Raw genomic sequence first — 21,739 nt, forward strand, 5'->3', positions numbered from 1 at the left:
GACTAAATGTGTCGCATTACACACATAATTGAGTCCACCCTGAAGCATGATTTGGTACTCTCTTGCTGCATACATCCAGTGGCACTGATCTTGGGCATGTATTTGTTAAATGCACTAAGCTAGGAGGGTACTGGTCTGGGGGTTTCAAAAATGTGCCTTCTATCACTGGTATTCTTTTACATCCAAATAGAAAACGTATTGTGTTAAGCTATGAGGCTGACATTACCAGTCTTTTTGAGAGAGCTGTGTGTGCTGCAATTGTTATCTCTTGCTTGTATACTGCAAAATATTGTCCTCTTTATTCTGTGGTGTAATGTTTTTTGTTTTGGGTGGAAGCTGCAATTATAGAAACTGAAAGAAACAGACATCATCAATGAAATACATTATATTTACTTACGAAAGCATTAAAGAGAAATATTATCTGTTGAGGTGTGCTGTGAAGATATTACTTAATTTGACACTTCTTATCTTAAATTACTATAGGTCTTAGAAGCAATATGGAATGAAATTCTAATTTAAACGAAGAAGTATTTTTTTAGATTAAATATAGATATATTTTAAATGTATTGGTTTTGTTCTGCAAAAAAAGATAAATAAGAGAGAGAAGAAGATGACTGGCATTGCCGTCACTTGTCACAAAACTTCCATTCCACAAAATACATAATGCTATGGTGCCCCAGAATGCAAACCACTGATCTTCAAATGTTCCCCCACATGTTCCATCATATAATTTGTTCATATGCAGACCTTCACCCAAAAAAACGCATTTGCTGACCTCTTCTAGATATTCCGCCCGATTCATGAACCTAAATTGCACTCGCAAGGGGCCGGATTCTGAGAATCCGGCCCTTTGCGAGAGCGATTTTTGCATTTGGGATTCAGCATCCCAAATGCAAAAATCGCTAATTGCGATGTTGCAAATGTGTGAGGAATTACATTTAAGGAATCTCTATTAGAGATTCCTTAAATGCAATTCAACATCCAATTTAAATTTGCGAATTTGCAATTTCTTGCCGCAATTTACCGCGAGGTCAGACCTCGCGGTAAATTGCGAAAACTCAGAAAAATGCATTTAAATGCATTTTTCTGAGTTGCATGTTACACACACACATGTCCTTTGGACATGTGTGTGTGCAACACCTGTGTGAAATTTCATTTGAGGGTGGCTACAGGGTGTCCTGTGGACACCCCTGGCACCCTTCAAATCGCAATCTTATTTGCGATTAGCTAATTGCTAATCGCAAATAAGGAATACTCCCCATTCATTCCTATGGGCCTTTTGGCCCATAGGAATGAATGGCGAGTTATTCCTTATTTGCGATTAGCAATTTGCTAATCGCAAATAAGGAATCAGTAGGAATCGTATTTTATTATGCGATTCCTACATGATTACCGTTTTGCGAGTCCTTAATAGCGAATCGCTATGATTCGCTATTAGGGGCTCGCAAAACGGCCCGTTGATGAATCAGGCTGTTTGACTTTAAGATTACCTTAAGACATCCCTACCTCACCATAATAGGGAACTTCAATAACAGGTCTAACTGGTATAAATTTTCAATAACCAAATTCTTTCTATCCAAACTATAATCTGCTAATCTCTTTCAACTAGTCTCTGATACTAGCCCCCACAACTGGCCACACATTTTAGTCAATAATAACTGTTCCTAAAAAATAATAGCTGGGCTGATCATTTCTCGTAACAGACTTCAATCTCTATTCTTACTACTCAATAAAGTCTACTGCCATATCCCGCAAAATGTTGTCAGAACATGGAAACCCTGGATTTTCCCAAAATCGACCTTAACTTAAAGCCCCATGATCAAGTTCAATACCTCCAACACTCCGAAATCTGCCCTTCACAACATCTTCACAATGAAGACCACAACAACCTTGATTTAATGTCAGAAAGTTTGTTAGGTAGTAGGACATTTGTGCTGGTGCAGTGATCCCACACAGAAATGTAAGGAACATTTGTTTTTTTAGCTAAATTTGAGGTTTGCAGGGGATTCCGGGTAAGAACTCATTGGGGGATCCACGCAAGCCATACCTCCCTGGACTCCCTCGGTTGTCTAATTTTTAGAAATGTCTGGGCTAGATATGTTTCCCTAGATGGCCGCTGAGCCAGGGATCAAAAATGCAGGTGCTCCCCTTGCAAAGCCAGGTTGTTTTTTGATAGGTCATTTTGAAGTTTCCACAATACGTTTAGGACCCTTTCCAGCCGTGGGTACTTGATCCACCCACACAAGTGAGGTACCATTTTTATCGGGGACCTGGGGGAACACTAGGTGGTAGGAAATTTGTGTCAGCCCAGTGATCCCACAACTTTTCCCAACAGAAATATGTGAAAATTGATATTTTATAGTTAATGTAAAATTTGCAGGGGACTCTGGATAGGAAAACTTTGGGGATCCATGAAAGCCATACCTCCCTGGACTCCCCTGGCAGTCTAGTTATCAGAAATGTCTGGGCTAGGTAGATTTCCCAAGATGGTCGCCGAGCCCGGGACTAAAAACGCAGGTGGCTCTCTTGCAAAACCAGGTTGTTTTCTGATTGATCATTTTGATGTCTCCACAATACGTTTTGGGCCCTTCCTTGCTGCGCGTACTTGGCCCACCCACACAAGTGAGGTACCATTTTTATTGGAAGACTTGGGGAAATGCTGGGTGGTAGGAAATTTGTGGTTTCTTTATGAATCTGGAAAATGATGGCACAGTAATGCAAGGAAAATTTTACTTTAGTCACATTTTGTGTTTTGCAGGACATTGTGGATAGATTTTTCCTAGTGCAAATGTACACCATGGCAGAGAAAGACAGAAAAGACAATTATTACTGCACAACCAGCTATTCCCCAAACACACACATATACTGGTTGGATTTCGCACGAGGGTGAGTGATGGTTCAGTATCTGAAATTTTATTAACAAGGGATTTCACAAAAATGAAATGCACCGTTAATATTTGAAACGACAAAAAACTGAACCAGTGACTCACAGCTCATGAGCTGTGAAGCCATATCAAAGCCCCAACTGCTTTACAGGCCATTCACACACCTTTCGTACGTGATACACACACGACCATTCACACCGCCAGCCTTGGAACCAACACAATAAAACATTCACAAAAAGGTACAATGTACTCCATTACAGAGAAAGACAGAAAAGACAATTATTACTGCACAACCATCGATTCCTCAAGTACACACACATATTAGTTGTATTTGGCACGAGGGTGAGAGATGGTTTACTATATAAAATGTAATTAACAAAAGATTTCACAAAAATGAAATTTACTGTTAATAATTGAAAGGACAAAAAACTGAACCAGTGACTCACAGTTTGTGAGCTGTAAAGTCATGGTAAGGCACCACCTTCTTTACAGGCCATTTATACACCTTTCATGCATGTGACACACACAAAACCATTCACACCGCCAGCCGTGGCCCAGCACATAACATTACTCACATCAACAGACAGCGCCATTCAAGGGCCCATAACTTTCATATGCCTACATTCCTGACACAGCAACCACACCGGCTGATATATTCTGTAGACTGGAATTTGGCTACCAGGGTTTGTAGTGACCAGCAGCAAGTCACTACTCACACACCGCTAGTCAAGCACCAGTCTACAATCATTGCCAGCCAAGCGCCAGTCCACACTCACCACCAACAAAGCACTAGTTCATGCACACCGGCAGCCAAGCACCAGTCCACGCACACCGCTATCCAAGAGGCAGTCCACGCAAACGGCCAGCCAATTGTCAGTGCATATACACCGCCAACCAAGCGCCAGTCCACACACACCACCAGCCAAGCACCAGTCCACACAAACCACCTGCCAAGCTCCAGTCCACACAGACCGCCAGCCAAGTGCCAGTCCACGCACACCACCAGCCAAGTGCCAGTCGACAAACACCATCATCACATTTTGTATTTTTTATACAAAAATGAAAAACAGAAACAAATTGTAAGTAGATACAAAACTGCAAACAAAGATCAGAAACTAACCACATCGCACTAATGGCAACCTTGAAACTGACCCAAAAATATAAAACACTACAGACCAGGAAGCTTACTTTAACACTCATGGACGCTCCCAAAAATTTTTGAGCGTTCTAAAACAAGCAGGCACACACACAGCGCAGGGTTGGAAGGACACTCTGGGCAGTACATACAAGTCTCCTTCCGCATACCTCTTCACCAACAAACCCTACATCTCCTACTGGGAAAGTCTTTTGTGGGCATGGGAGGAATGTGATCAGGAAAGTGGAGACCTTTTAATTAACAAACATAACACAAAATATTAGTATGGTGGCACTTATCTAAATCCTTTCAATCAAGCTACATCCTCCACAACTCCAACTCTAGGAACACTTGCCTGTTCCATTACAACAAGGCTGCCTATCACAGGAACCTGAAACTAAACAAATGTCTTCCTTGACTCAGGAAAACAATCCATAAATACAACAACAGCAATACAGATTGCTAAGAGTAAAAGATGTATAGCCAACTTCTTATACCAAATGTAAGCCTTACGAAGAACAGTGTAAGGTTCCAACCTCTGATATACTCTGTCAACACCACCCACGTGCCTATTATAGTGTAAAATGCACACAGGTTTGTGCACTTCAGCAATCTGACCACAAACAGTCACAGGTGAAGTACTTTCATCATGGATGGTACTCAGCATGTAGACATCTCTCCTGTCTGCAAACTTCAGAGCTAGAAGTTCCTCACAACGCAACGCACTGCACTGTCCCCACTCAAGCTTTTGACAAACACGTTCTTTTGGTAAACCTTTATGGTTAAAGCGGATTGTGCCGCAAGCAACAGTGTCCACTTTGGGCAATTCCCTGAACAACTGCACACCAGTGTAGAAGTTATCTACACATAAATGGTGACCTTTATTGAAAAGTCCTCTACCAAGTTCCCACTCAATTTTCTGACTCACTCCGAAAGTGGACGGACAACCAGGGGGGGGTAAATCCTGGAATCCCTACCAGCGTGCAACCTGAAATTAGCAACTTATCCAGTCATACTGTCACACAGCATATACAGCTTAATTCCATAGCATGCCCTCTTGCTAGGAATGCACTGCCTAAAAACCAAGTGGCTCTTGAACAAGACCAAAGACATTTCTTTCTAAGGAGCATAGACAATCGATCTACAAAGTGATCAATGACAGGCCGAACCATAAAAAGATGGTCACAATCAGGGTGATCTTGTCGCAATGCTAAACCATTATCGACAAAATGCTGCCTCCGAAGCAGAAGCAAATACCGATTACGACTCATGTTTGTTGGAAATATAGCCATTGCCACCAAGGGGTCGCTTCCACGTACAAGAAAAAAAAATCTGGTTCTATTGGGTTTTCTAACCCCCGGGGCAGATGGGCCATCAAAAGGCCCAAAAAACAGGCAATTTGTCTCAGAGGGGCAGAAAGTAGGCAACAGAAAAGCACCCCCTTTGGAAGCAACTCTTGCCCAAAGGGTTGCTTCCATTTATAAAATACATAAAAGAATCCCTGATTCTAGAGGGTTTTCTACCCCTTCCCTGCCCCGGGGGTAGTTGGGACTTCAAAAGGGGCCGATCTACCCCCGGGGTGCAGAAAACAGCCACAAGAATAAAAATAAATGGGGGGAGACCCTTGCCCAAGGGATCACCCCCATGCACTTTTAAACAATAACCCTGGATCTAGTGGGGCTATCTGAAAGGCCACAAAAAAGCCGATCTGTCCCCAGGGGTGGGGTGGAGGGGCACAATTTAGCAAAAATACCACAACCCCTTTGGAAACTACCCTTTCCTAAGGTGCCACTTCCATTTCCCAAAAAAAACCCTAGTGCCTAGTGGGGGCATTCCGGCTGCACGATTACGACCCCATGCGTGATCGTGCAGCAGGAATGCCCTGCATAGAGACATCAAGTGAGAGGAAAAACTCTTTCCTCTCCCCTAATACCTCAATGCACAACAAAACAACTCCCCCTGAAGGAAAAACCTACCTATCTCTCCAGATGTCTGGAAGCAAATGGTTTCCAGCACGTGTAGGGGCTCCTGACAATGTTGGCGCGCTGACATCATGGTAATACTGAGAGGGGGATCGGAGGTGGCAGCGGAAACTCTTCCGCTGCCATCCCTGTTTGGGGGGGGGGGTAGATGGGCTGCCCATGGGGTGTGCCAGAGCTTCCCCATGGGCGGCTGCCAAGACAGAGCAGTTCCATTATGAGCACATGCCCACGGTGGCTCAAGACAGAACCGTTCTATCATGAGCACTAAAGGTGTTAAAAAACCTTGAGAAGGCCACTGTTAACTGTTTAGCTGAAGCTCAACAGGCATCCAGTGCCTGCAGAGGCTTCAACCAACATATTCCTCAGTCTGCAGAGAGTTATCACCATTGCTGATGAGGACTAAAGATGGCTAAACAGTTGAAAGCTTGTTATGAGCCATAGGCAGATAAGAAAACATCAGAACTGCTGGATAGGCACATAATACGTGGGTTAAAGATTCTTGTTTAAAGCCACATAATCGACAGATCTCAGACTGAAAGGTCTTTTTCCACGATGGATACAGGTCCTTTGAGTCGTGCACACCCATTCGAAAGTTTATAAAGCTCTTTTTTAGCTGTGAGCTGAAATGGGCAGATAAATATACTTGTGGCCTTAAAGATCTGTAGGAGTTAATGACTGTCCACCCGTGCCGGCGCTTGGTGATTGCCTTTTTGTCAGCCAGCAACGATTTGTTTTTTGCTGCGATTTTTGCTGCTTTGCCAAATCTTACTCTGTCTTCCCCATTTTCCCATACTGTTTCTAGTTCCAATTCTGCCAAAGATGTTCTCAGAAAGCTTCCCCTGGAGTTTGGTATTTCGAAATTCATCTGGTGCTTAATTTCATCCCAGCAAAATCTGTTCAAGGTACCCGGGATTGAAGAGCGGAATTTATGACGAAGTTTAATAAAGCCGCTCATTCCCCGGAATTTCTGGTGGTGAATGTCGAATTCCAATCTGACCTGGGAAGGGGAGGCAGACTTTGGCAAGTCAAAAACGGCCTTATAGATCTTTGACTGAAGCTCTTTCAGTAAGTGCGCTTCCTTGCCGCACCAGGGAGCCAGACCGTAGGACAGGCTGGGCTGGATTTGGGCAGCCATGACTTTTAACAGGTGTGTGTAATTCGGGCTGTCCACTTTTTTGCGTAGTAATCTATATGCATAGATAGTGATTGAGCTTTTACTTTTAGAGCTGATTTATGTTCTTGTTAGTGCGTCCCTAGGTATCCGCCCGTCACTTACGATCTCAAACCGCGGCTAAAGTCTGTGTGCCTAGGTTTAAACTTTCTAGAATGGGAGGTAGATCATTCTCTTATTTAGGCCCATCTATTTGGAATACTCTTCCCAACTTTATTCGGAAAGAAGACAACTATTCGCGCTTCCGAAAAAATGTCAAAACCTATTTGTTTGATCAGTAACATCCACTAATTGGTTCTGTTCCGTGGTACGCACCGTCTTGGTGCGGGGAAACCCTTTTTGGGTAGCTGTGCGCTTGATAAGTTTAACAAATAAATAAATACATTTATGAGATGCGCCCTGCCCAATTGCTACCCCCAGATATTTATGTGCGGTACAAAAGGGGGTGGTGATGGACGGAGCATCTGAATCAATCAAACACTCACACCCAGTCAAAAGATCTGGGTTTAATCCATCACCGTTTTTAGCCCACTCTGCCACCCCAGTTCAGACATGGCTATATGCAAATCAGTCTTACCCTGTGCCTCATGGGAACAGTCCAGCCCGAACTGCCAAGCCATGTGTTCCCTGGACCGGAAACAAGCTTCCGAGGACCGGTTTCTGACATTCCAGCCGTCTTCAGCCCGACTTGCTTGAATCTGGTGGCAAAGTGAGCAAGGGGCTCACGTCTGAGCATACCCTGCCACACTTATGGCGGCCAAAAGCGGTACAAAAGGGGGTGGTGATGGACGGAGCATCTGAATCAATCAAACACTCACACCCAGTCAAAAGATCTGGGCTTAATCCATCACCGTTCTTTAGCCAACTCTGCCACCCCAGATCAGACATGGCTATATGCAAATCAGTCTGACCCTGTGCCTCATGGGAACAGTCCAGCCCGAACTTCCAAGCCATGTCTTCCCTGGACCGGAAACAAGCTTCCGAGGACCATTTTCTGGCCGCCATGTCTGAACTGGGGTGGCAGAGTGGGCTAAAGAACTGTGATGGATTAAACCCAGATCTTTTGACTGGGTGTGAGTGTTTGATTGATTCAGATGCTCCGTCCATCACCACCCCCTTTTTGTACCGCTTTTGGCCGCCATAAGTGTGGCAGGGTATGCTCAGACGTGAGTCCCTTGCTCACTTTGCCACTGGATTCAAGCAAGCTGGGCTAAAGACGGCTGGAATGCCAGAAACCGGTCCTCGGAAGCTTGTTTCCGGTCCAGGGAAGACATGGCTTGGCAGTTCGGGCTGGACTGTTCCCATGAGGCACAGGGTCAGACTGATTTGCATATAGCCATGTCTGAACTGGGGTGGCAGAGTGGGCTAAAGAACGGTGATGGATTAAACCCAGATCTTTTGACTGGGTGTGAGTGTTTGATTGATTCAGATACTCCGTCCATCACAACCCCCTTTCGTACCGCTCCAATAGCAACAGTCCAGCCTGAACTGCTAGGCAAGGTCCCCTCTGAATTGAAACAAAAGCAACTCTAAACCCATTACAGCCTAGTTAGGCCTCAACAGTGAGATATAGCTACAGTCTGGTGGTCCAGCAAACATAGGATAAATAAATTGGCATACACATCAAACATCACAAAAAATCAAAGTGTAATGTTTGCAAAAGTCTCCACCTCTGGCCCACTACGCCACTTAAAGCCGGAAACAATCATAGATAAATGTTCCTTGGTCTTGCTCCAATAGAACAGTCCACATGAGCTACTGGGTCATGTCCAGCCCTGGATTACTAAAAACGTGTAAAAAGTGCTGACTCCACCCAAAATATGCCCAGCGTTAAACACTTGGTCAGAGTAGCATGTCCCTTGCTTACAATAGGGGCCACAGGAGGCGAATGGACAGAAATTAGATGACTCAGGATGTGCGGCATAGATTATTGGAGACCGACGTGACTGGCAGGCCCATGGGGTTCAAGTGGCAGATCACTGGAGAAAAGAAAAGGACCGGGCAAGTGAGTGGAGAAATGAAGGAGCGCTTAGCTCTGGGTTTAAGCTGTTCGCAGAGGACAAGGAAAAGTGGCTGTGGCTTAGGGACCCTGGAAGCAGTGGAGTGAAACCAACTGTAAAAGGTGGAATGCAAAGACTAAGGAGAAAGAACTCTGAACAGTGTGTCAAAAGTCAAATATGAGATCTGAGAACAGAATCAGAGAGAATGGGAAAGATATGTAGGGCTCTTTGGCGGAGGTCTTTCATTCCTTGCCATTTGGTGCAGTGGGGGTGAGGGGCCTAGGAAGTGTAGATGTAGGGAGAGGTGATTAAAACAGGTTGGGTAGTCCACAAACACTTCCATTCAAACTGGCTCGCCACCTGAATAAAAACAGGGGAAGAGTGGCTTCTATCTGAAGTAATGATTCAGGGTAACTACACTCTACTCTTTTGGGTCAACATGTTTCATGCCGAATGGTCAGGAGGATCAGTGGCATTTCATCAGGACCTAGTGAAATACTATCTAAACAAAGTAGTCAGTGGGTAACCTACCAACCAGGTATCTGGGCTGTGAGTAAGGTACCCACAGCATCAAGGGACGGCCTAAGAGAAATAGAGAATAAAAATCACAGAGAAATCAAATGGTAGTTAATTCATGGTAAAAACATATCTCTCGGTTCACATTAGAAAGACTGACCAACATAAAGTGTGCAAAAAGTGGAAAACACTGTCATGTTACAAAAGTTAAGTGACAGAAGCAGGTCTGTGAAGCAAACACCTACCACATGTATAGGTAACTTATTAAAACATTATGATTAAAACTCAAAAGACGGAACAGTGGGGTTGGTGATGGTTTTAAAAAGGGTTTAAAAGGTGATTATGCTAGGGTGGCTGATATGCACATCTCAACTCACCTAGATTTAAGGAAAATATAACCTCAACAGTTTCCAGCGGGATAACTAGACACCTATAGTATAGTGTCATGAGGAAACAATAAAATGGACATAAGGTGAGGTCACCAAACAATCAAGGACTATTGCGCCCCCGGTGCCCTATGCAAGACTGGCGGTCGTTGGTAGGGAGCCTGGAGTGTCAGGCACCTTGACTCACCTATAATCTCAGCAAGGCAGGGGAGGTGTCTGAAGCCGGTCATAAGTACGAGTGCTTGCACAGCCAAATCTGCTGACCCGCTTTGGGACTGTGTCCCGGGATACACTGGTACTCCCTTGCGGGTGGGGTTCGGCCATGCTGATGCACTCATTTTAACTCTGAGCTACCAAGTCTGTCGCTGGAGAAGCGTGGTCGTTGATGCGGGCAGTAGCTCCTCAACCTACCGCTTACCTTACAGCAGGGGTCTTCAAACTGTGGGGCACGACCCCCAGGGGGGGCGTGGAGTGATGTGAAGGGGGTCACGAATTCACAGTCACACTTCTGCCTGGGCTTCAGCTTCCCTCCTCCCCCATCCTGTGTCTTAGCCCGGGCTGCTGCAGTGCAGCTCACGCTGCTGGGGGCTCGGCTGGGCAGTGCCTGGTCTTATCTTCACACACCCGAGTTTTTCACAGGTCTTTAAAGACCATTTGCATATTTACATGCCTTTGTTAAAAGGTTACAGAGGCTTCGTTTTTTTATGGTTCCAGTACCCACTGGGCCCCCACTCTGCCTATTCCTCACATGTTTACACTTACTGCTGTAGTGTGAGAATGCATTTAATGAAAAGAAATATAAAGTTGGGTTGCCAAAAAAAATGCCTGCTGTGTGTTGTTTAAAGAGCCTGCAGAGACCTGCTCTTGACACTAAATAGAGTTATATATAAGAAAGTATATATTAATTAGTTATGTGACTTTTCTGTCATTGTTCTCTTTAATTTTTAATCATGGATCATTGAGGCATCCCTAGACCACAATTAAAAGGGACACAATTAAAAGTGCTTTCTATTTATATTTGCTGTTCTAAGTATTCACAGATAAGTGCTAAAAGTACAGGTTTAGGTGACTGCTTATTTCTGGGCCATCAAAATAATGTCCTATGATTACTCTACAGCATCAGTTTTATTTAACCTTCACAAACCATGTGCAATGGCGATTCTATCTGACAAGGTTTAGGTTAAACATCTTGCATTTTTTGTTTGCGTTTCCTAAACAAGGGGGTTGGTGTGAGAGACTGCCCCCCTGTCCCTGTAACAATAAAGATAGCCAAAGCACGATGCATGTTGTTCTCTTCTGTCCCCTATATAAGGACCCTAGAACTAGGTTTATTAAGCCCGTTTTGAAGGAAAAGCAACCCTGTCATTATAAGGAGGGTTATGACTATTTGTTATCTTTGTCATCATCTGGTGTCTGTTGTGCGATGTTTAAATTTTATACGAGTGTCACTCTTGTTAAGAAAACGGTATGGTTAATTTGGCCCCAAGAACCTTTGTCATTGCCATGTATGTTGCTTTATCGTGTTTTTTTTCCTTCCTTTGCCCCCTTGATGCAGGCCCTAGTATGAATGACTCATGAACCATCATCATTTGACTGAAAGTAAATGTTATGGGTTCCATCTGTGATCATATCAATTAATGTGTTTTATCTGTTTGTTTAGTGTTTTAATTGTAAAACTGTATTTTAAAAATGAATTCTAAACCATGTCTGTAAATGTAAATGTCCGACTTTTATGATTCTTTTTTTGAATCGAATAAAGTTTTTGAACCGAACCGAGCTGTTAACCCTATTCAAAAGACTGGTAGTTTGTTGCAGGATCAGCACATTATTTATTTCCTCCACCCTCGATCCCTGATTAATGCCATTATAGCAACAGTTTAACTTATATCTGAAACCCTACGCTTCAAGTTTCTAGGAATGCACCCTGCATTCGGACAACTCACTCCTCATTCTCGCCTTCACTTTCACGCTCATCCTGCACTCACAGCAATCACCATGCACTCACACTGATCACCATGCACTCACACCATTCACCCGCTCACCCTGCACTCACAGTGATCAGAATGCACTCACTGATCACCATGCACTCACACTGATCACAATGCACTCACACTGATCACCATGCACTCACACTGATCACCATGCACTCACAACATTCACCCTCTCACCCTGCACTCACAGTGATCACAATGTACTCAGATCATTCACCTGCTCTCCCTGCACTCACACTGATCACCATGCACTCACACTGATCTCCATGCACTCACACCATTCACCCGCTCACCCTGCACTCACACTAATCACCATGCACTCACACTGATCACCATGTACTCACAATTCACCCGCTCACCCTGCACTCACAGTGATCACAATGCACTTAAACTGATCACCATGCACTCACAACATTCACCGCTCACCCTGCACTCACAGTGATCACTCTGTACTAACAATGTGCTTGCATTGTTCACCCTGTACCTCACCCTGCAGTCACACAAGCACACTACTCACCCTGCACTCATGTGACACTTCACTCACCTGTCCATCCCTCACTGCTCAATATGTAGCTCACTCAAACAAGACCATCACTAACCACGCATTAATTCGTCCCACTCTGCACTTACAGCCGAACCCAAATTCATATGGTCACCTCATTCACCCTGCAGTGACTCCTTTTACCGAACTCTCACACTGTTGCATCGCTCACCGTGCAGTCAAATGGGCACTCTTGTCACCCACACAGTGCAGAAGGTTAAAGTGCCTGGTACAAAGAACAAGTACCATGCACATCACAGAACTGAGTGTGAGTAAACTATGAGTAGCGCTATAAAAAAATGAAATGTTTGTCAGAAAGGTGCTATAGAGAGATTGAGGAGTATTGTTGGTGAATGGTAGTGAGGGAATTCATGGAGAAGGTGGAAAGACTGTTGCACCGTGTGCGACCAGTGCTAGGGCCAGCCCTGGCTGGGAGTGTTAACCCCCCCCCCCCTCCCCCGAAGTTCGGGTCTAGTGGATCACCTGCTTCTGCCTATTATAATTTACATTTATAGTGTGCTACTGTTACCAAAAGGCTTCCTGGGGCTAATAACCATCTGCTGCCTGAACGCAAACAAGAAACAAACAGAAGGGGAAGGAGAACCAGCCAAATGGGGTGACCTGCAGAGCATAGAGCTAGGTTTTTACATCTTCCTAAAGGATAATAGATTCTTGGTGGAGCGAAGCAAAGGAGGGTTCAAGTTCCATAACTGCGCGGCCTGCACCAAAACAACAAGACAGACAATTCATGCCTTCCTGAATTAGGGAACAATAAGCAGAGTGGCACAGGGCGAGAGCAGCATAGGTGTCCGACCCGTATGCTCCATGAGGAGAGATGAAAGAACAGCAAAGGAGTGGGAGAATTTGATTGAAGAGGTCAGGGATGAGGTGAAATGTGAAGTTCTGAAGCAAAGCGCAGACACGCAAGAAGTGAGTATGAGCAAAAGATGAGGGCTGCTGTTAACCTGTGCGATAAGATAGCTGAGAGATGATCTGTGACCTAAAAAGATAATTTGATGCGACATAGGTGAGGGACAGCAGCGATAGGGTAAGAGAGGAAATATTGGGGTGTGTGCTGAGGAGTGATGAATTTGTAATACAACATATTCCAGGGCCCTCACCAGTAGGCCATTGCAACTTTAACCACCCACCATTGCCTGGCCTGGGCGGCCAATGACAATACCCATGCAACAACCAACCATAACACTCGTACAAGTGTGACTATTCAGACTATTTCAAGCCCCCAAAGCTATAAAGAATGGCATAGGTGTCAGGAGGTTATTATTTTTAGTGTATATTGAATTAATAAACAGCTGTTCTGCTCATCTCTAAATTACACAGAGAGAGCCACCATCTGGAAGTCTGTCATAGTGCCAGTGTGCATAATTAGGTGCCAGTGCGGAGCACCGGAGACCACCTGCTCAAATTAGGCACTGGTGCTGAGGTAACAGGGGAGAGGGACGTTAGTTCAAGAAGGTGTGGAAGACAAAGGGGAGATGTGAAAGATGAATGGGAGGGCTGGAGAGGTGTAAGATACAAATAGACAAAAATTTGAATGGAGAGACTTGAGGTGAATAAGAAGTGATGATGTGCACAGGAGGTGACGGGGCCAGAGAGGCCATGAAATAAATGCGAAAGACGGTTAGAGATGAGGGCAGTGAAAAGACAGAATGGCAAGAGGTGATTAAAGGTGAAGTGAGAGGTTGAATCAGGAGTTCAGAAGTTGTAAAAAGGGGTGAAAGAAAATGGCCTGCAATGTGAGAGAGGGATCAGGGGTTGGGAGAGTAGAGAAGAGAGGGATGGAAGGAACTGGGTGAGAGGAAAGGGGCATGGGTAAACTGCTTAACTCTGCACAAGAGCGCCAGGGTTTGAAGGGACCCATGCTGCTCCCGGCCAGGGCCAGGTGAGCATCTAGTGTGGCAGCGCATATTCGTGCGGAGTGGGAGGCCCTTCACAAAGGTTGACTAGACATCTTTCTGATGTTAATTGCTGTATTTTGGTTATAAACTGGTACTGATGGGGTGAAATCTTTTCTCAGTGTTACTGTGTTTAAAAAATTTCTAAATAATAAAGCAATGCTATCCCAAAATATGAGGCATCACAGAACATTATTTACATTTTCTACCCACACAATTTAGTCAAGCCTGTCACATAATTTGGTCCTCACCTGCCTCATAATTCCAGTAGCCCTGCCTACAGGGTTAGAATTTTTTGTCAGGAGGGGGTCCTTACGCCTGAAAATGTTGACAGGGGGGTCTCGGCATCCAAAAGTTTGAAGACCTCTGCCTTACAGTATGATGTGGGCTGGGTCCAGGCTTAGTTCGCACCGTGGTGTACTTACCATCAGGCCCTGAGAAGTGAGCCGTCTGACCTACTCCTCACCGCCAGCACCGGGTAGTAGGGAACTGAGTTCAGGAGGCGCTGAAATACTACCGGTGTCAAATGCGGGAAGAAGCAAGCTTCCGGGTTACTTCAGAGAAGACCCGTGACTGACGCTGTGTGGCCCGCGTAGTTCAGTCATGAAGTCAGCAACCATATTGAAGTGTCAAAAAAGTTATGGTGTGATGCTACGAGGGTTTTTAACGTTTGCACTGCCCTCAGGGTACCATATAATAGCGGTCACCTGTACTAAGCAAAACAAAAGGGCTGGAAATTCCCAGTGTGTTAAGTACTGACAGGTGGCCTATGCGTCCCTGGCCTACTGGACGCTGGGAGTTAAAGTCAGCTGCCATCTTGTAATGTGTAATCATTTAGGTAAAGTACATATTGTTGTGTAGTCAAAGGCCAGCTGGTGGATTTGAACCGAACTGGCCAGAAGGCATTAAGATATTGTGGGCGAACCTTCATGGTGTCTCAGGCAAAAAATGTGGTACCAGATGTTCACCTATTTGTTAGGGCTGCCCAGGGTATAGCGTCATAAAGGCCCTGTTGGTAGTGGAGAGCCGATGTACCCATCTTTGTTCCATTTTGAACAATGCTCGTTGTGTGATTCTGGGGTGGGGTTCGAGAACCAACCAAAGAAGGGTGTCTGGGGGGTGGTTTAGCTCTTTATAATGTCTGTACATCTTTGTGGTTGTTCGCTGGCACCATATATTGCTCTTATGTTCTGTAATACGTGATTTCACCATCCTCAGAGTCATCCCCATGTACTTCATATTACAAGGGCAGATGACCATATAAATGTAATGAGTGGTGTTGCAGTTGGTCTGCTGTGTCATTTTCCAGGTGAATGTGTCGGAGAGAGTTATCTCCTTCATAGGTGTCGTCTGATGGCACACTGTGCAAGAACCACATGGATAGTGGCCTGTGACCGGGGGAAGGTCCCAGAGAGGGCTTTGGATTAATCTTTGTTTTAGGCCTAGTGTACACCAGGAGGTCTTTAAAGGTCTCGGTTTGTTTAAAAGCAAATCTCGGTGTAGGCAAACGTAGATTGCCAGTTGTCAAAATCCCCCAGTGTTTTTTAATGATACCCTTAATGCGAGTCGAATCTGGTGTGAAGGAGGTGACACAAGTAAGTGTGTCAGTTTGTTCTTTGGGGGTCACTTCGAACAGTGCCTCACAGGGATTGCTTCTGGCTCTCTTCAAGGAGTTCATGATATGGCGTTGTTCGTATTCCCTTTGTCTTCGGTTAGTCGCTAGGGAATGGGCCTCAGTATTGTAGTCTGTTAGGGAACTACAATTTCTCCTATTGAGCAAAAACTGTCCAAAGGGCAGATTGTCCTAAAGGGCTCTGGGGTGGGGGCTGCTGTACAGTAGCAGACTGTTCCTGTCTCTCGTTTTTTTGTAGAGGGTAGGGTTCAGTTATGCGTTGTGGAGTCTTATATTCAGGTCGAAGAATGGTATATTCGTGTTTGATATTGTGTGAGTGAATTTCAAGGATTCATTTTGCCCATTTCTCCACGGGCAAAAATCCTCACAAGTGGAAAGGTCACCCTTCCAGAGGATGAGGAAATCGTCAATGAACCTTTTCCACAACCTTAAGTTATTGATGTAAGTGTTACTAGGGTGCATGTTTTGGGCGAAGGTACTCCCCATGGAAGAACTTTGGGACTGGTGAAAGAGTTGTTTCTTATATTCAAAGAAGTTTTCTGTCAGTGGTGCAAGGGTTGCACAATCCATATTAAAGGAGACAGGTGTCAGTGATGTCCACTCTTCTCTACCAAGAGATGTTTCAATGACAGTTAGGTTGGCACATTGAGGGATATTGGTATACAACGCTTCTACGTCCAATGTGACTAGAAGGTTAATCTCATCTGAGAGCTGTGTCTCCTCTTTGATGCGTAGAATGTCTGTTGTGTCATGTACAAAGGATGGAGTATTTTTCACTAGTGGTTGCAAACAATGGTCGCAGAATTTGGATAAAGGCTCAAGGAGTGGACCTATACCCGAGACTATGGGACATCCAGGGACTGGTTTTGTACCCTTGTGAATTTTAGGGAGTGTATAGAAATAGGGTATTTTAGGGTCTTTTGTGATGAGGAAATCAGCCTCTTTCTTATTGATCCAACTATTGCTCTCTGCTTCAAACCTCAGGATAGCAAAATTAGACAAGCATTTAAAATGCAATAGGTCTCGCATTATTAAAGTTTGAGTTATTAGCATTGTAAATAGCAATGCTTTTTATTCATATGTTTTTAAAACCTGCAATCGGTTCATAAACAGGCACTTTGAACGTATAGTCCTTGCTTACGATGAGCAAGGCTGGCAGTAAAAGAGACTGCCAGCCTTGCTTCTCATAAGCATGGACTATAAGTACAAAGCACTTGTTTACCCACCGATGCAAAAGAATAAAAGGCATTGTCATTTACAATGCCAATAGCTCAAACTTTAATAGTTCACCGTGTACTTTTTACAATTATTCTACAGTCACAACCCATTCGAGCACTGCCAGGTTGGCGTTAGGCCTTTCTGAGAAACAAAAAATATGTAGGTTTATGTGTGGGACTACTTCAAATGCAAGCAGGTACAGATGGTGCATTGTAAACCCCTGAAACTTAATTAACTTCTTTCACTGTCTGGAAATTAGAAAACATTATTTACTGAATTTCCTCTTTACTCTCAAAGAGATGCTGAATAGGGGAAACATCCATTACAACGACCTACCTTTACAACGCAACTGTTACAACGCAACTGTCTTTAAATCGCATGCCATTACAATGCATGCCATTCACTGTCAAGGAATAATAACACTCAGTGAATGATTGTCTAATCAGTACTTTTTCTTTAGAAAAAGGAGAAGTACATTCATTGCACACACACACTGCTAAATACTACCAAATAATTTACAAATAAATATATTGGTAGATGTAAAAAAACACAGGTAGCATTGCATGATCAACTATGCCCCCCCCCCCCCCCAAATGTTCATACAAACATTTAAAGTAAGCCTATAGGCTAGATCAAAGGTTCAATATCAGCAAACTGCATGTTAAAAACACATTTTGTACGTAAATGCAATCACCACTAATAAAAATTATGAGTGAATTCATGTATTAATGTTAATAAAAAGCACTTGCACTATGATAATCACTGTCAACATTATTTTAATAATACTTTTAAAATGCACAAAGCATGTGTCTATGTGCTTTCTGTAGACTTTTGAACTATGAAAGTGCAATCATAAAAACAACACCTAGAGAGCATCACATTTTGACTACATTAACATGCAACCATAGACTTGGCCCCTAGAAAGCACTTTAGTACATGAATTTCCTTTAGACACTTTCAGGCCACAGCATCTGTATCCATAAAATCATCCCCTAAAAACACAGCACTCCGAGCTGTAGAAACAAGAATAGAGCTATCCCAGACAGACCAGCTGCGCATGACCAGGGTCCCTGAAAAATGCTGTGGGAACCACCAGCGCAACTGGCTGCACATGCAATAGCATCATTCGGGATGGATGGAGGAATGCATGGATCAATCAGTGAGTGGATGGATGGATGGATCTGTGAGTGGATGGATGGATCCGTGAGTGGGTGGATGGATCTGTGAGTGGATGGATGGATGGATCCGTGAGTGGATGGATGGATGGATCCGTGAGTGGATGGATGGATCCGTGAGTGGTCGGATGGATCCGTGAGTGGTTGGATGGATGGATGGATCCGTGGATGGATGGATCCGTGAGTGGATGGATGTATGGACGGATGGATCAGAGAGTGGATGGATGGATCTGTAAGTGGATGGATCCGTGAGTGGATGGATGCATGGATGAGTGGATGGATACATGGATGAATGGATCAGTGAGTGGATAGATGGATCAGTCAGTGGATGGAAGGATGAATGGATCTATTAGTGAGTGGATGGATGATGGATCAGTGAGTGGATGGATGGATGGATGGATGGATGGATGGATGGATGGATGGACGGTCAGATGGATGGGTGGGTGAAGAAATGGATGGATGGAAGGCTCCGTGAGTGGATGGATGGATGGGTGGTAGGAAGAATGGATGCATGGATGAGTGAGTGGATACATGGATGGATGGATAGATGAATGGTAGTTACCGAGACAACTCAGAGCCCAAAGTACGCAATCAGTGCCTGCGTCTATGCTAGCCTCATGCACACCTGTGATTATGCAGGATTTGGGTTCTGCCATTATGCTATCTGCGGGGTCCCCCCCCCCCCCCTAGCTCTCCCTGCTCCCTCCCCTCCCCTTTGTGCAGCGGGAGCACTTTATGTCGCCCCTGCCGCCGCGAGACTGCTGAAGTGGCTGAAATTGGGATCCGTACAATGGGAACCGCTCCTGCGTTTCTGCTCCTCTGTGCTATTTCCAGCAAGTACATCATCTCTGTCAGCGAGAATGGGGGTATCTCAGAAAGGCATTTCCTGCACCCTCTGTCTCCAGCTCCAATGCCTGACTCAAGAGCGGATGCACCATGTTCTCTTGGTGCTCACAGCTGCTTGGAAACTTTAATACACCGAACACGGAGAAGCTCTCCTTGTCCCTGCCTGTAATTCTCTCCCAGCCTCTCCATTTTCCTATTAGCCTCTGATAAATCCTCGGCGGCGCCGGGCTTTGGTAACCTTTCACGGTCCTCTTATTGGAGGCTTCAAACAACACCAGATGCAGACACCCTGCTTGTGATTGGAGTCACTTAAGTTTGGAATCTGCATAATTCCGAGGAAGTAGGTGAGAACGTGACCTCTCCTGGTGAAGGCAACATCTTTATCAATCAAGGTTACCTTGTACCGTGGCAAATCTATCTCTGCACACAGAAAGCGCCGGGGTCACACAGCGCTGCGAGGAGCGAGTCGGGAACACTTGCGGCCAGAGGGTGCGCAACGATTTCGTGACTGAGAGGTAGGGAGGGATACTGAGGCATGGCCCGCGCTGCGAGGACTCAGGCTGTGGAACAAACAGCGTCGTAAAGATCCAGGAGTCGGGCATTAATATGGCGCTACGAGGACTGAGGCAGCAGGCATGAACAGTGCTGGAAAGAGACCCCGGCTATGGAATAAACAGTGCTCTAAAGACCCAGGCGCGAGGCATCATTGCGCTGCGAGGACCCAGGAAGCAGGCATCAACAGCGCTGCAAAGACCCAGGCTGTGGAATAAACAGCGCTGCTAGGACTTAGGCTGTGAAATAACAAGCACCTCGAGGGCCCAGGTGCAAGGCATGAATAGCGATGCGAAGATCCGGGCAGGAGGCATGAGCAGTGCCGCGTGGAGACTCCAATAAAACCTTGCTTCCTTTGCTGATACGTTTCTGGCATTAACATAACAATCATTAATTCACCGTTGCGGCCCGGGGGGCAAAAGCAGGAAGTCAGGCATCCGTGCCCGTGACATGGGCGGGGCCTGTGATGCGGCCGGAAGAGGCTGGTCGTGCTCGTTCACGCGGGGCTCCCATGAGGGAGAGCCCTGCGGTAGGGGTGAAAGTCTTCAGAAGTCCGAGAGGCGGGGTGTTTTTTTGCAGGGCTCCTGTATGCTGAGGGAGCCCTGCAGAGCGTCACATTGGAACCCCGAGCAGGCCGCCAAGAACAGTCACAACAGCAGCCCGATGACAGGGGCTTCATGCTGGCAGATGTGAACGGAGTTAGAGGTGCGTGTACGACTTTGCACCTTTCCTCTGGTCGGGTGGGGGGTCGTGCCAGGGAGCCGGTTTTAGGAGGCACGTGTACGGTGTGCGTTGACGGGGCACGTTTCCTCTGGCAGGGCGGGCGGGGGGGGGGGCTTGGTCGTGGTTGTGCCAGGGAGCCTGTTTTAGGAGGCCTGTGAACGAAACTGAAAGCTACTAAGCTAACGGCAACAGTTCACAGTCGGAGCGCGTATTCACGCGCGCGACCTGATCCGATTCCGGCATTCTGCGCGTGCCCATCTCATGTCTCCTGGGAAGCAGAGCCGGTGACTATAGGTGTCGCAGACGAGACAGCACTTCCGCACTGTAATCGCCAGGTGCGAGACCTAAAAAGGGGGGGTTACTCATCCGGAAGAATTGAGGCTGGCCTTGAGGGTACATCCTCTATACCCCAATTACAATGCATCCCCCTACCCGGTCCACCGCCCTACTTCTGGCAATTCCTTATATATCCTTAAGGCCAGCCTCAATTCTTCTTGATGGGTAACCCCCTGTTTAGACAGAGGCTGGGACAGAGGAAGAAGGCGAAAAAGAGGGATGCAGAAACAAGTTCAGTGGCAAGAACAACCACCACATAAAGTAGAGACAATGAGCAGGACCAGGGGCAAAAGGAATTAGTGGTCAACCTGTTACACAGGTCACTAACACAGACGGAAAAGGCAGTACTAGAAAAAGGACTAGGCTATGTCCCAACTCAAAGGGTTGATACATTTCGAGACAACTGTGAGATACAGGATTTCTTCAGAAAAGTCCATCTGAAATCTTTCTTTCGAAACAAACCCCGGACGACTTTGGAAGACACTGGGTTAGGGAATCCATCCACCTTTACCCCCAATAATAGCATGATCCCAGCTGAGATTTTGACATTCGAACAAGCCGTATTTAAAGATTTGTCAGGTGCCCCTAAAATGGTCCCATTCCTAAAGCGGAATTAGCTGCAGCCAGGTCCTTGGCAGATGATTCAAGAATTACCATTAAGCAGGCTGACAAGGGAGGGGCCACAGTGATTTTATCTACCAGTGACTATGATCGCGAGTGCCAACACCAACTC

At 45.5% G+C, this 21,739-nt stretch overlaps 1 long non-coding RNA gene across 1 annotated transcript in view; it reads left to right on the forward strand.

Moving 5' to 3' along the window:
* Positions 1–2,764: 2,764 nt before the first annotated feature.
* Positions 2,765–21,739, forward strand: part of LOC147688630 (uncharacterized) — a 36,718-nt gene continuing 17,743 nt past the window's right edge. Inside the window, exon 1 of the long non-coding RNA XR_015300533.1 lies at positions 2,765–2,886. This is a non-coding gene — a long non-coding RNA (uncharacterized LOC147688630). The remainder of the gene's footprint in view (positions 2,887–21,739) is intronic.

The sequence above is a fragment of the Lissotriton vulgaris genome, chromosome 10 (genome assembly GCF_964263255.1).
Source record: "Lissotriton vulgaris chromosome 10, aLisVul1.2, whole genome shotgun sequence".
NCBI lineage: Eukaryota > Metazoa > Chordata > Amphibia > Caudata > Salamandridae > Lissotriton > Lissotriton vulgaris.